We start from the raw sequence: 14,737 nt of genomic DNA, 5'->3' as shown, positions 1-14,737 counted from the left end.
CAACACAACTGCAACACAAGCACACACACTGTCAACACAACTGTAACACAAGCACACACACTGTCAACACATGCCACACAAGCACACACACTGTCAACACAACTGCAACACAAGCACACACACTGTCAACACAACTGCAACTCAAGCACACACACTGTCAACACAACTGCAACACAAGCACACACACTGTCAACACAACTGTAACACAAGCACACACACTGTCAACACATGCCACACAAGCACACACACTGTCAACACAACTGCAACTCAAGCACACACACTGTCAACACAACTGCAACACAAGCACACACACTGTCAACACAACTGCAACACAAGCACACACACTGTCAACACAACTGCATCACAAGCACACACACTGTCAACACAACTGCAACACAAGCACACACACTGTCAACACAACTGCAACACAAGCACAAACACCGTCAACAACTGCAACACAAGCACACACACTGTCAACACAACTGCAACACAAGCACACACACTGTCAACACAACTACAACACAAGCACACACACTGTCAACACAACTCTAACACAAGCACAAACACCGTCAACAACTGCAACACAAGCACACACACTGTCAACACAACTACAACACAAGCACACACACTGTCAACACAACTCTAACACAAGCACAAACACCGTCAACAACTGCAACACAAGCACACACACTGTCAACACAACTACAACACAAGCACACACACTGTCAACACAACTGCAACACAAGCACAAACACCGTCAACAACTGCAACACAAGCACACACACTGTCAACACAACTACAACACAAGCACACACACTGTCAACAGTTATAGATAACACATCTATAACATATCAATAACACATCTATAAGATATCTATAACATATCTATAACACATCTATAACACATCTATAACATATCTATAACATATCTATAACACATCTATAACACATCTATAACATATCTATAACATATCTATAACACATCTATAACACATCTATAACATATCTATAACATATCTATAACACATCTATAACACATCTATAACATATCTATAACATATCTATAACATATCTATAACATATCTATAACACATCTATAACACATCTATAACACATCTATAACATATCTATAACATATCTATAACACATCTATAACACATCTATAACATATCTATAACATATCTATAACACATCTATAACATATCTATAACATATCTATAACACATCTATAACACATCTATAACACATCTATAACACCTCTATAACACATCTATAACATATCTATAACACATCTATAACACATCTATAACACATCTATAACACATCTATAACATATCTATAACATATCTATAACATATCTATAACACATCTATAACACATCTATAACACATCTATAACACATCTATAACACATCTATAACACATCTATAACACATCTATAACATATCTATAACACATCTATAACATATCTGTGTAACCCATTTTCAAGCTTTTCTTTTTTGTAATTAAGATAAATACCACACTGTGGAACATTCGACACAATTATATCTGAACATTTTGCTAATTTCATCCCAGTCAATATTGTTTAGGTTTATTATTTGACTTGATTGTAAAAACATGACATTGCGTATCGTGCACTGGCCCAAACTCCTCTAAAGTCACAAAATATAAATATTTAACAAACACAAATGTATGAAAACATTAACACATATTTTAAGGGTCCGAAAATTTATTTGTTACTCTTGGTCATTTTTCAGCACATTTATAATTATAGACAGGAATTAACCCACTAAACGAAGCCAGAATCAGAAAATCATATGCACTTAAATGACTAATAAGCCTTTTTCACGAAAATGACCTTAAAAATGCAGAGCTCCACTTCCTGCTCCTGTTACTTCAGGAGAATCAGCCCAATCTCGCCACAAATGAATCAATACTTAACGAACAGGAAGCGGAGCGTGAGTTCCAGATGATAATCACAGCAGCGCGTTCAGACCTATATGTAAATACTACATCTATATGTTTATAAAAGTAAGTAAGCCAATGCGCTAATGCTAACATGCAATAAGCTGCCAGTGATCCATCCGTCTGGAACTGGCTTTTTGCCGTCAGATCTTTTATATTTAGATTTATCTGAGCAAGACTAATTACAACAAAGAACGAAAGAGATCTGCACTTTTAAAACAGGTGGAATTAACCAGGTCAACTATGACCGGTCAATTATGACCTTTCCTCTGGACTTTATGGACTAAAACACCTACTAAAAGACCTTTTGTCTGTTTTTCATTCATATTTCATTCATTCAAGATTCTTTATCTAGAAGCCTCGAGTCACCAAAGTTACACCTTTATTTGATCAAACGAATATTTAAAATGTCTCAATAACAAAGAAATATTTGACTCATTGACAAAAATAATGGTTAGACCTAAAAGCACTGACCTCTGGTTCAGGGGCCGGTCCTCCTGCATCGGGCCCCAGTGCGAGCCTTCATCCCAGGTGGTCCAGGCTCTCTATGGTCTAAGTGGGCCCTGACACAGTGTCCAGTGAGTGAGCGGCTGCAGACTGGAACACAGAGCTGTACCCCTCTTCTGCTCCTGCTCCCGCTCCTGCTCCCGCTCCCGCTCCTGCTCCTGCTGCTGCTCCTGCTGCTGCTCCTGCTCCTGCTCCCGCTCCCGCTCCCGCTCCTGCTCCTGCTGCTGCTCCTGCTCCTGCTCCCGCTCCCGCTCCTGCTCCCGCTCCCGCTCCTGCTCCTGCTCCTGCTCCTGCTGCTGCTCCTGCTGCTGCTCCTGCTCCTGCTCCCGCTCCCGCTCCCGCTCCTGCTCCTGCTGCTGCTCCTGCTCCTGCTGCTGCTCCTGCTCCTGCTCCCGCTCCCGCTCCCGCTCCTGCTCCTGCTGCTGCTCCTGCTCCTGCTCCCGCTCCCGCTCCTGCTCCCGCTCCTGCTCCTGCTGCTGCTCCTGCTGCTGCTCCTGCTCCTGCTCCCGCTCCCGCTCCCGCTCCTGCTCCTGCTGCTGCTCCCGCTCCTGCTCCTGCTCCTGCTGCTGCTCCTGCTCCTGCTCCCGCTCCCGCTCCTGCTCCTGCTCCTGCTGCTGCTCCTGCTCCTGCTCCCGCTCCTGCTCCTGCTCCTGCTGCTGCTCCTGCTGCTGCTCCTGCTCCTGCTGCTGCTGCTGCTCCTGCTCCTGCTGCTGCTCCTGCTCCTGCTGCTGCTCCTGCTGCTGCTCCTGCTCCTGCTCCCGCTCCCGCTCCCGCTCCTGCTCCTGCTGCTGCTCCTGCTCCTGCTCCCGCTCCCGCTCCTGCTCCTGCTCCTGCTGCTGCTCCTGCTCCTGCTCCCGCTCCTGCTCCTGCTCCTGCTCCTGCTGCTGCTCCTGCTGCTGCTCCTGCTCCTGCTCCTGCTGCTGCTGCTGCTCCTGCTCCTGCTGCTGCTCCTGCTCCTGCTCCTGCTGCTGCTCCCGCTCCTGCACCTGCTCCTCGCCCTCAGCTGTGATCTTCTTATGGGATTACTCCTGCACCTGCTCCTCCCACTGACATATGTCCAACACTAACTACCTCCAAGTGAACAAGGCGGAGCTAACGTGAGACGTGTCCATGACAGAGACAGAGGAATGTAAAAGAAGTCTTTATGTGTCAGGGTCAGTGGGGAACTTTGAGCATGTTATACATAGAGCTATACATTGAGCTATACATAGAGCTATTCATAGAGCTATACATAGAGCTTATACATAGAGCTATACATAGAGCTATACATTGAGCTATACATAGAGCTATTCATAGAGCTATAGATAGAGCTTATACATAGAGCTATACATAGAGCTATACATAGAGCTATCCATAGAGCTTATACATAGAGCTATACATAGAGCTATACATAGAGCTATCCATAGAGCTTATACATAGAGCTATACATAGAGCTATACATAGAGCTATACATAGAGCTTATACATAGAGCTATACATAGAGCTATACATAGAGCTATACATAGAGCTATCCATAGAGCTTATACATAGAGCTATACATAGAGCTTATACATAGAGCTTATACATAGAGCTATACATAGAGCTTATACATAGAGCTATACATAGAGCTATACATAGAGCTTATACATAGAGCTATACATAGAGCTATACATAGAGCTTATACATAGAGCTATACATAGAGCTTATACATAGAGCTATACATAGAGCTTATACATAGAGCTACACATAGAGCTATACATAGAGCTTATACATAGACCTATACATAGAGCTATACATAGAGCTTATACATAGAGCTACACATAGAGCTATACATAGAGCTTATACATAGAGCTATACATAGAGCTATACATAGAGCTTATACATAGAGCTATACATAGAGCTATACATAGAGCTTATACATAGAGCCTTTACATAGAGCTTATACATAGAGTTATACATAGAGCTATACATAGAGCTATACATAGAGTTATACATAGAGCTATACATAGAGCTATACATAGAGTTATACATAGAGCTATACATAGAGCTATACATAGAGCTTATACATAGAGCTATACATAGAGTTATACATAGAGCTATACATAGAGCTATACATAGAGTTATACATAGAGCTATACATAGAGCTATACATAGAGTTATACATAGAGCTATACATAGAGCTATACATAGAGCTTATACATAGAGCTATACATAGAGTTATACATAGAGCTATACATAGAGCTTATACATAGAGCTATACATAGAGCTTATACATAGAGCTATACATAGAGCTATACATAGAGCTTATACATAGAGCTATACATAGAGCTATACATAGAGTTATACATAGAGCTATACATAGAGCTATACATAGAGCTATACATAGAGCTATACATAGAGCTTATACATAGAGCTTATACATAGAGCTATACATAGAGCTATACATAGAGTTATACATAGAGCTATACATAGAGCTATACATAGAGCTTATACATAGAGCTATACATAGAGCTATACATAGAGTTATACATAGAGCTATAAATAGAGCTATACATAGAGTTATACATAGAGCTATACATAGAGCTATACATAGAGCTTATACATAAAGCTTATACATAGAACTACACATAGAGCTATACATAGAGCTATACATAGAGCTATACATAGAGTTATACATAGAGCTATACATAGAGCTATACATAGAGTTATACATAGAGCTATACATAGAGCTATACATAGAGCTTATACATAGAGCTTATACATAGAGCTACACATAGAGCTATACATAGAGCTATACATAGAGCTTATACATAGAGCTTATACATAGAGCTATACATAGAGCTATACATAGAGCTACACATAGAGCTATACATAGAGCTTATACATAGAGCTATACATAGAGCTATACATAGAGCTTATACATAGAGCTATACATAGAGCTATACATAGAGCTTATACATAGAGCTATACATATATACATAGAGCTTATACATAGAGTTATACATAGAGCTATACATAGAGCTATACATAGAGTTATACATAGAGCTATACATAGAGCTATACATAGAGTTATACATAGAGCTAAACATAGAGCTATACATAGAGCTTATATATAGAGCTATACATAGAGTTATACATAGAGCTATACATAGAGCTTATACATAGAGCTATACATAGAGCTATACATAGAGCTTATACATAGAGCTATACATAGAGCTATACATAGAGCTATACATAGAGCTATACATAGAGTTATACATAGAGCTATACATAGAGCTATACATAGAGCTATACATAGAGCTATACATACAGTTATACATAGAGCTATACATAGAGCTATACATAGAGCTTATACATAGAGCTATACATAGAGCTATACATAGAGTTATACATAGAGCTATACATAGAGCCATACATAAAGTTATACTTAGAGCTATACATAGAGCTTATACATAGAGCTTATACATAGAGTTATACATAGAGCTATACATAGAGCTTATACATAGAGCTATACATAGAGCTATACATAGAGTTATACATAGAGCTATACATAGAGTTATACATAGAGCTATACATAGAGCTATACATAGAGCTTATACATAGAGCTTATACATAGAGCTATACATAGAGCTTATACATAGAGCTATACATAGAGCTATACATAGAGCTTATACATAGAGCTATACATAGAGCTATACATAGAGTTATACATAGAGCTATACATAGAGCTATACATAGAGTTATACATAGAGCTATACATAGAGCTATACATAGAGCTTATACATAGAGCTATACATAGAGTTATACATAGAGCTATACATAGAGCTTATACATAGAGCTATACATAGAGCTATACATAGAGCTTATACATAGAGCTATACATAGAGCTATACATAGAGCTTATACATAGAGCTATACATAGAGCTATACATAGAGCTATACATAGAGTTATACATAGAGCTATACATAGAGCTATACATAGAGCTATACATAGAGCTTATACATAGAGCTTATACATAGAGCTATACATAGAGCTATACATAGAGTTATACATAGAGCTATACATAGAGCTATACATAGAGCTTATACATAGAGCTATACATAGAGCTATACATAGAGTTATACATAGAGCTATACATAGAGCCATACATAGAGTTATACATAGAGCTATACATAGAGCTTATACATAGAGCTATACATAGAGCTATACATAGAGTTATACATAGAGCTATACATAGAGTTATACATAGAGCTATACATAGAGCTATACATAGAGCTTATACATAGAGCTTATACATAGAGCTATACATAGAGCTTATACATAGAGCTATACATAGAGCTATACATAGAGCTTATACATAGAGCTATACATAGAGCTATACATAGAGCTATCCATAGAGCTTATACATAGAGCTATACATAGAGCTATACATAGAGCTATCCATAGAGCTTATACATCGAGCTATACATAGAGCTATACATAGAGCTATACATAGAGCTTATACATAGAGCTATACATAGAGCTATACATAGAGCTATCCATAGAGCTTATACATAGAGCTATACATAGAGCTTATACATAGAGCTATACATAGAGCTTATACATAGAGCTACACATAGAGCTATACATAGAGCTTATACATAGACCTATACATAGAGCTATACATAGAGCTTATACATAGAGCTACACATAGAGCTATACATAGAGCTTATACATAGAGCTATACATAGAGCTATACATAGAGCTTATACATAGAGCTATACATAGAGCTATACATAGAGCTATACATAGAGCTTATACATAGAGCTATACATAGAGCTATACATAGAGTTATACATAGAGCTATAAATAGAGCTATACATAGAGTTATACATAGAGCTATACATAGAGCTATACATAGAGCTTATACATAAAGCTTATACATAGAACTACACATAGAGCTATACATAGAGCTATACATAGAGCTATACATAGAGCTTATACATAGAGCTATACATAGAGCTATACATAGAGTTATACATAGAGCTATACATAGAGCTATACATAGAGCTTATACATAGAGCTTATACATAGAGCTACACATAGAGCTATACATAGAGCTATACATAGAGCTTATACATAGAGCTTATACATAGAGCTATACATAGAGCTATACATAGAGCTACACATAGAGCTATACATAGAGCTTATACATAGAGCTATATATAGAGCTATACATAGAGCTTATACATAGAGCTATACATAGAGCTATACATAGAGCTTATACATAGAGCTATACATATATACATAGAGCTTATACATAGAGTTATACATAGAGCTATACATAGAGCTATACATAGAGTTATACATAGAGCTATACATAGAGCTATACATAGAGTTATACATAGAGCTAAACATAGAGCTATACATAGAGCTTATATATAGAGCTATACATAGAGTTATACATAGAGCTATACATAGAGCTTATACATAGAGCTATACATAGAGCTATACATAGAGCTTATACATAGAGCTATACATAGAGCTATACATAGAGCTTATACATAGAGCTATACATAGAGCTATACATAGAGCTATACATAGAGCTATACATAGAGCTATACATAGAGTTATACATAGAGCTATACATAGAGCTATACATAGAGCTATACATAGAGCTATACATACAGTTATACATAGAGCTATACATAGAGCTATACATAGAGCTTATACATAGAGCTATACATAGAGCTATACATAGAGTTATACATAGAGCTATACATAGAGCCATACATAGAGTTATACATAGAGCTATACATAGAGCTTATACATAGAGCTTATACATAGAGTTATACATAGAGCTATACATAGAGCTTATACATAGAGCTATACATAGAGCTATACATAGAGTTATACATAGAGCTATACATAGAGTTATACATAGAGCTATACATAGAGCTATACGTAGAGCTTATACATAGAGCTTATACATAGAGCTATACATAGAGCTTATACATAGAGCTATACATAGAGCTATGCATAGAGCTTATACATAGAGCTATACATAGAGCTATACATAGAGTTATACATAGAGCTATACATAGAGCTATACATAGAGTTATACATAGAGCTATACATAGAGCTATACATAGAGCTTATACATAGAGCTATACATAGAGTTATACATAGAGCTATACATAGAGCTTATACATAGAGCTATACATAGAGCTATACATAGAGCTATACATAGAGCTATACATAGAGCTTATACATAGAGCTATACATAGAGCTATACATAGAGCTATACATAGAGCTATACATAGAGTTATACATAGAGCTATACATAGAGCTATACATAGAGCTATACATAGAGCTTATACATAGAGCTTTTACATAGAGCTATACATAGAGCTATACATAGAGCTTATACATAGAGCTATACATAGAGCTTATACATAGAGCTATACATAGAGCTATACATAGAGCTATACATAGAGCTATACATAGAGCTATACATAGAGTTATACATAGAGCTATACATAGAGCTATACATAGAGCTATACATAGAGCTATACATACAGTTATACATAGAGCTATACATAGAGCTATACATAGAGCTTATACATAGAGCTATACATAGAGCTATACATAGAGTTATACATAGAGCTATACATAGAGCCATACATAGAGTTATACATAGAGCTATACATAGAGCTTATACATAGAGCTTATACATAGAGTTATACATAGAGCTATACATAGAGCTTATACATAGAGCTATACATAGAGCTATACATAGAGTTATACATAGAGCTATACATAGAGTTATACATAGAGCTATACATAGAGCTATACATAGAGCTTATACATAGAGCTTATACATAGAGCTATACATAGAGCTTATACATAGAGCTATACATAGAGCTATACATAGAGCTTATACATAGAGCTATACATAGAGCTATACATAGAGTTATACATAGAGCTATACATAGAGCTATACATAGAGTTATACATAGAGCTATACATAGAGCTATACATAGAGCTTATACATAGAGCTATACATAGAGTTATACATAGAGCTATACATAGAGCTTATACATAGAGCTATACATAGAGCTATACATAGAGCTTATACATAGAGCTATACATAGAGCTATACATAGAGCTTATACATAGAGCTATACATAGAGCTATACATAGAGCTATACATAGAGCTATACATAGAGTTATACATAGAGCTATACATAGAGCTATACATAGAGCTATACATAGAGCTTATACATAGAGCTTATACATAGAGCTATACATAGAGCTATACATAGAGTTATACATAGAGCTATACATAGAGCTATACATAGAGCTTATACATAGAGCTATACATAGAGCTATACATAGAGTTATACATAGAGCTATACATAGAGCCATACATAGAGTTATACATAGAGCTATACATAGAGCTTATACATAGAGCTATACATAGAGCTATACATAGAGTTATACATAGAGCTATACATAGAGTTATACATAGAGCTATACATAGAGCTATACATAGAGCTTATACATAGAGCTTATACATAGAGCTATACATAGAGCTTATACATAGAGCTATACATAGAGCTATACATAGAGCTTATACATAGAGCTATACATAGAGCTATACATAGAGCCATACATAGAGTTATACATAGAGCTATACATAGAGCTTATACATAGAGCTTATACATAGAGTTATACATAGAGCTATACATAGAGCTTATACATAGAGCTATACATAGAGCTATACATAGAGTTATACATAGAGCTATACATAGAGTTATACATAGAGCTATACATAGAGCTATACATAGAGCTTATACATAGAGCTTATACATAGAGCTATACATAGAGCTTATACATAGAGCTATACATAGAGCTATACATAGAGCTTATACATAGAGCTATACATAGAGCTATACATAGAGTTATACATAGAGCTATACATAGAGCTATACATAGAGTTATACATAGAGCTATACATAGAGCTATACATAGAGCTTATACATAGAGCTATACATAGAGTTATACATAGAGCTATACATAGAGCTTATACATAGAGCTATACATAGAGCTATACATAGAGCTTATACATAGAGCTATACATAGAGCTATACATAGAGCTTATACATAGAGCTATACATAGAGCTATACATAGAGCTATACATAGAGCTATACATAGAGTTATACATAGAGCTACACATAGAGCTATACATAGAGCTATACATAGAGCTTATACATAGAGCTTATACATAGAGCTATACATAGAGCTATACATAGAGTTATACATAGAGCTATACATAGAGCTATACATAGAGCTTATACATAGAGCTATACATAGAGCTATACATAGAGCTATACATAGAGCTATACATAGAGCTTATACATAGAGCTATACATAGAGCTTATACATAGAGCTATACATAGAGCTATACATAGAGCTTATACATAGAGCTATACATAGAGCTATACATAGAGTTATACATAGAGCTATACATAGAGCCATACATAGAGTTATACATAGAGCTATACATAGAGCTTATACATAGAGCTATACATAGAGCTATACATAGAGTTATACATAGAGCTTATACATAGAGCTATACATAGAGCTTATACATAGAGCTATACATAGAGCTATACATAGAGCTTATACATAGAGCTATACATAGAGCTTATACATAGAGCTATACATAGAGCTATACATAGAGCTATACATAGAGTTATACATAGAGCCATACATAGAGTTATACATAGAGCTATACATAGAGCTTATACATAGAGTTATACATAGAGCTATACATAGAGCTTATACATAGAGCTATACATAGAGCTATACATAGAGTTATACATAGAGCTATACATAGAGTTATACATAGAGCTATACATAGAGCTATACATAGAGCTTATACATAGAGCTTATACATAGAGCTATACATAGAGCTTATACATAGAGCTATACATAGAGCTATACATAGAGCTTATACATAGAGCTATACATAGAGCTATACATAGAGTTATACATAGAGCTATACATAGAGCTATACATAGAGCTTATACATAGAGCTATACATAGAGTTATACATAGAGCTATACATAGAGCTTATACATAGAGCTATACATAGAGCTATACATAGAGCTTATACATAGAGCTATACATAGAGCTATACATAGAGCTTATACATAGAGCTATACATAGAGCTATACATAGAGCTATACATAGAGCTATACATAGAGTTATACATAGAGCTATACATAGAGCTATACATAGAGCTTATACATAGAGCTTATACATAGAGCTATACATAGAGCTATACATAGAGTTATACATAGAGCTATACATAGAGCTATACATAGAGCTTATACATAGAGCTATACATAGAGCTATACATAGAGCTATACATAGAGCTATACATAGAGCTATACATAGAGCTTATACATAGAGCTATACATAGAGCTTATACATAGAGACAGATAAACCTCAGTTAAACCTCAGATAAACCTCAGATAAACCTCAGTTAAACCTCAGATAAACCTCAGTTAAACCTTAGTTAAACCTCAGATAAACCTCAGATAAACCTCAGTTAAACCTCAATTAAACCTCAGTTAAACCTCAATTAAACCTCAATTAAACCTCAGTTAAACCTCAGTTAAACCTCAGTTAAACCTCAGATAAACCTCAGATAAACCTCAGTTAAACCTCAATTAAACCTCAGTTAAACCTCAGTTAAACCTCAGATAAACCTCAGCAAAGTGAAAATAAATGATGTAACTTTTTCCTCCAGCGCTGCCTCGTTCACCTGTGTCTCCTTTTATTTGAATTATTTTTCTGGATTCATCTCCATTGGCGTTGTTGATCTTTTTTGATTTGTTATATATATATATATATATATATATATATATATATATATATATATATATATATATATATATATAATAAAACAATACAAAAACACTCGTCTTGCCACACATAGCTGCTCCCCTCTTTATTTAGCATTTTAATCAGTTTTTGTCTTCCATAAAAACAAGTATTATTATTTTTTTACAGTTTTAACACCATATCTGACGAGCCAGCGACAAGCGACATGTCCGGGAGAAGAAGGGAAACAGACTCTTGTGAACTCCCAGACTTCCTCCTCCCCAGACACTTCCTCCAACTCCTCCGGGGGGATCCCGAGGTGTTCCCAGGCCAACTGAGAGACATAGTCCCTCCAGCGTGTCCTGGGTCTTCCACGGGGCCTCTTCCCGGTGGGACATGCCTGAAACACCTCCCGAGGGAGGAGCCCAGGAGGCTCCGGAACAGATGCCCGAGCCACCTCAGCTGGAGGAGCTGGAGGCTCTACTCCAAGCTCCTCCCGTGTCACTGAGCTACTCACCTTATCTCTAAGGGAGCGCCCAGCCACCCTGAAGAGGAAACTCATTTCGACCGCTTGTATCCGTGATCTTGTTCTTTCGGTCACTACCCAAAGCTCATGACCATAGGTGAGGGTAGGAACCTAGACCGACCGGTAAATCGAGAGCTTTGTCTTTTGACTCAGCTCCTTCTTCACCACAACAGTCGGTGCAGCGACTGCATCACTGCAGCCGCTGCACCGATCCAACTGTCGATCTCACGCTCCATCCTTCCCTCACTCGTGAACAAGACCCCGAGATACTTGAACTCCTCCACTTGGGGCAAGGACACCCCACCCACCTGGAGAGGGCAAGACACCTTTTTCCGGTCGAGAACCATGACCTCGGATTTGGAGGAGCTGATTCCCATCCCCTGTGGGGGGTTCTCCTGGAGTACGGGGTCCGGGGCCCTTTGCTCAGGGCTGTCCGGTCCCTGTATGACCGGAGCAGGAGCTGTGTTCACTGCAGTGAGTCAGACCTGTTCCCAGTGCATGAGGGGCTCCTCAGGGCTGTGCTTTGTCACCGGTTCTGTTCATAGTTTTTATGAACAGAATTTCTAGTCACAGTCAGGGGTCAGAGGGTGTGGTCAGGGGTCTGAGGGTGTGGTCAGGGGTCAGAGGGTGTGGTCAGGGGTCGGACTGGTCAGGGGTCGGAGGGTGTGGTCAGGGGTCGGAGGGTGTGGTCTGGTCAGGGGTCGGAGGGTGTGGTCAGGGGTCGGAGGGTGTGGTCAGGGGTCGGAGGGTGTGGTCAGGGGTCGGAGGGTCTGGTCAGGGGTCGGAGGGTGTGGTCAGGGGTCAGAGGGTGTGGTCAGGGGTCAGAGGGTGTCCGGTTTGGGGACCACAGGATCTCATCTCTGCTGTTGGTTCCATCAAACCGGGATCTGCAGCATCCACTGGGACAAGATTTTTTGGTTGTTATTTTATTTTATTTTTCTTGTAGTCATTTTTTTTTATTTTTGCTGTTAATATTTATTGTTCATGTTATTTTTTAAATACATTTTTAACCATCACAATAGTGAAGACGTGATATTGGCTGATTGAAGCACCATTGGCAGCTCTGTATTCTGTACAAAAGAGACCTTTAACTTGGTAAACATCATAAACATTTTGAGTAAATCTCATATTAAGTAATAAGTAAGTGCAAAGTAAAAGGTTTGTCTTATCAACCTTTATTTGTCCCACAATGGGACAATTCCAGTGGCGCGGCACAGAGATAATAAGAGATATAATAATTATAATAATAATAATAATTATTATAATAATAATAAAAACAGATAACTTAGAAATTACTCTCATAATCTTTATAATAATTTTTATGGGAGTGTCTACAGAGCCGCGGCGCGCGGCCTAAGGTTAGGGTCAGGGTTAGGGTCAGGGTCAAGGTTAAGGTTAAGGTTAAGGTTAAGGTTAAGGTTAAGGTCAAGGTCAAGGTCAGGGTCAGGGTTAAGGTTAGGGTTAGGGTTAATGTTAGGGTTAGGGTTAGGGTCAGGGTCAGGGTTAGGGTTAGGGTTAAGGTCAGGGTCAGGGTCAGGGTCAGGGTCAGGGTTAGGGTTAGGGTTAGGGTCAGGGTCAGGGTCAGGGTTAGGGTTAGGGTCAGGGTCAGGGTCAGGGTCAGGGTTAGGGTTAGGGTTAGGGTTAAGGTCAGGGTCAGGGTCAGGGTTAGAGTTAGGGTTAGGGTCAGGGTCAGGGTTAGGGTCAGGGTCAAGGTTAAGGTTAAGGTTAGGGTTAGGGTCAGGGTTAGGGTCAGGGTCAGGGTTAGGGTTAGGGTCAGGGTCAGGGTTAGGGTCAGGGTCAGGGTTAGGGTTAGGGTCAGGGTCAGGGTTAGGGTCAGGGTCAGGGTCAGGGTTAGGGTCAGGGTCAGGGTTAGGGTTAGGGTCAGGG

Source organism: Eucyclogobius newberryi, unplaced genomic scaffold (assembly GCF_026437365.1).
Source record: "Eucyclogobius newberryi isolate DKJ021-1_F unplaced genomic scaffold, fEucNew1.0.hap1 SCAF_15, whole genome shotgun sequence".
In the NCBI taxonomy this organism is placed as follows: Eukaryota; Metazoa; Chordata; class Actinopteri; order Gobiiformes; family Gobiidae; genus Eucyclogobius; species Eucyclogobius newberryi.
Note: the sequence above shows the minus strand (reverse complement) of the source record.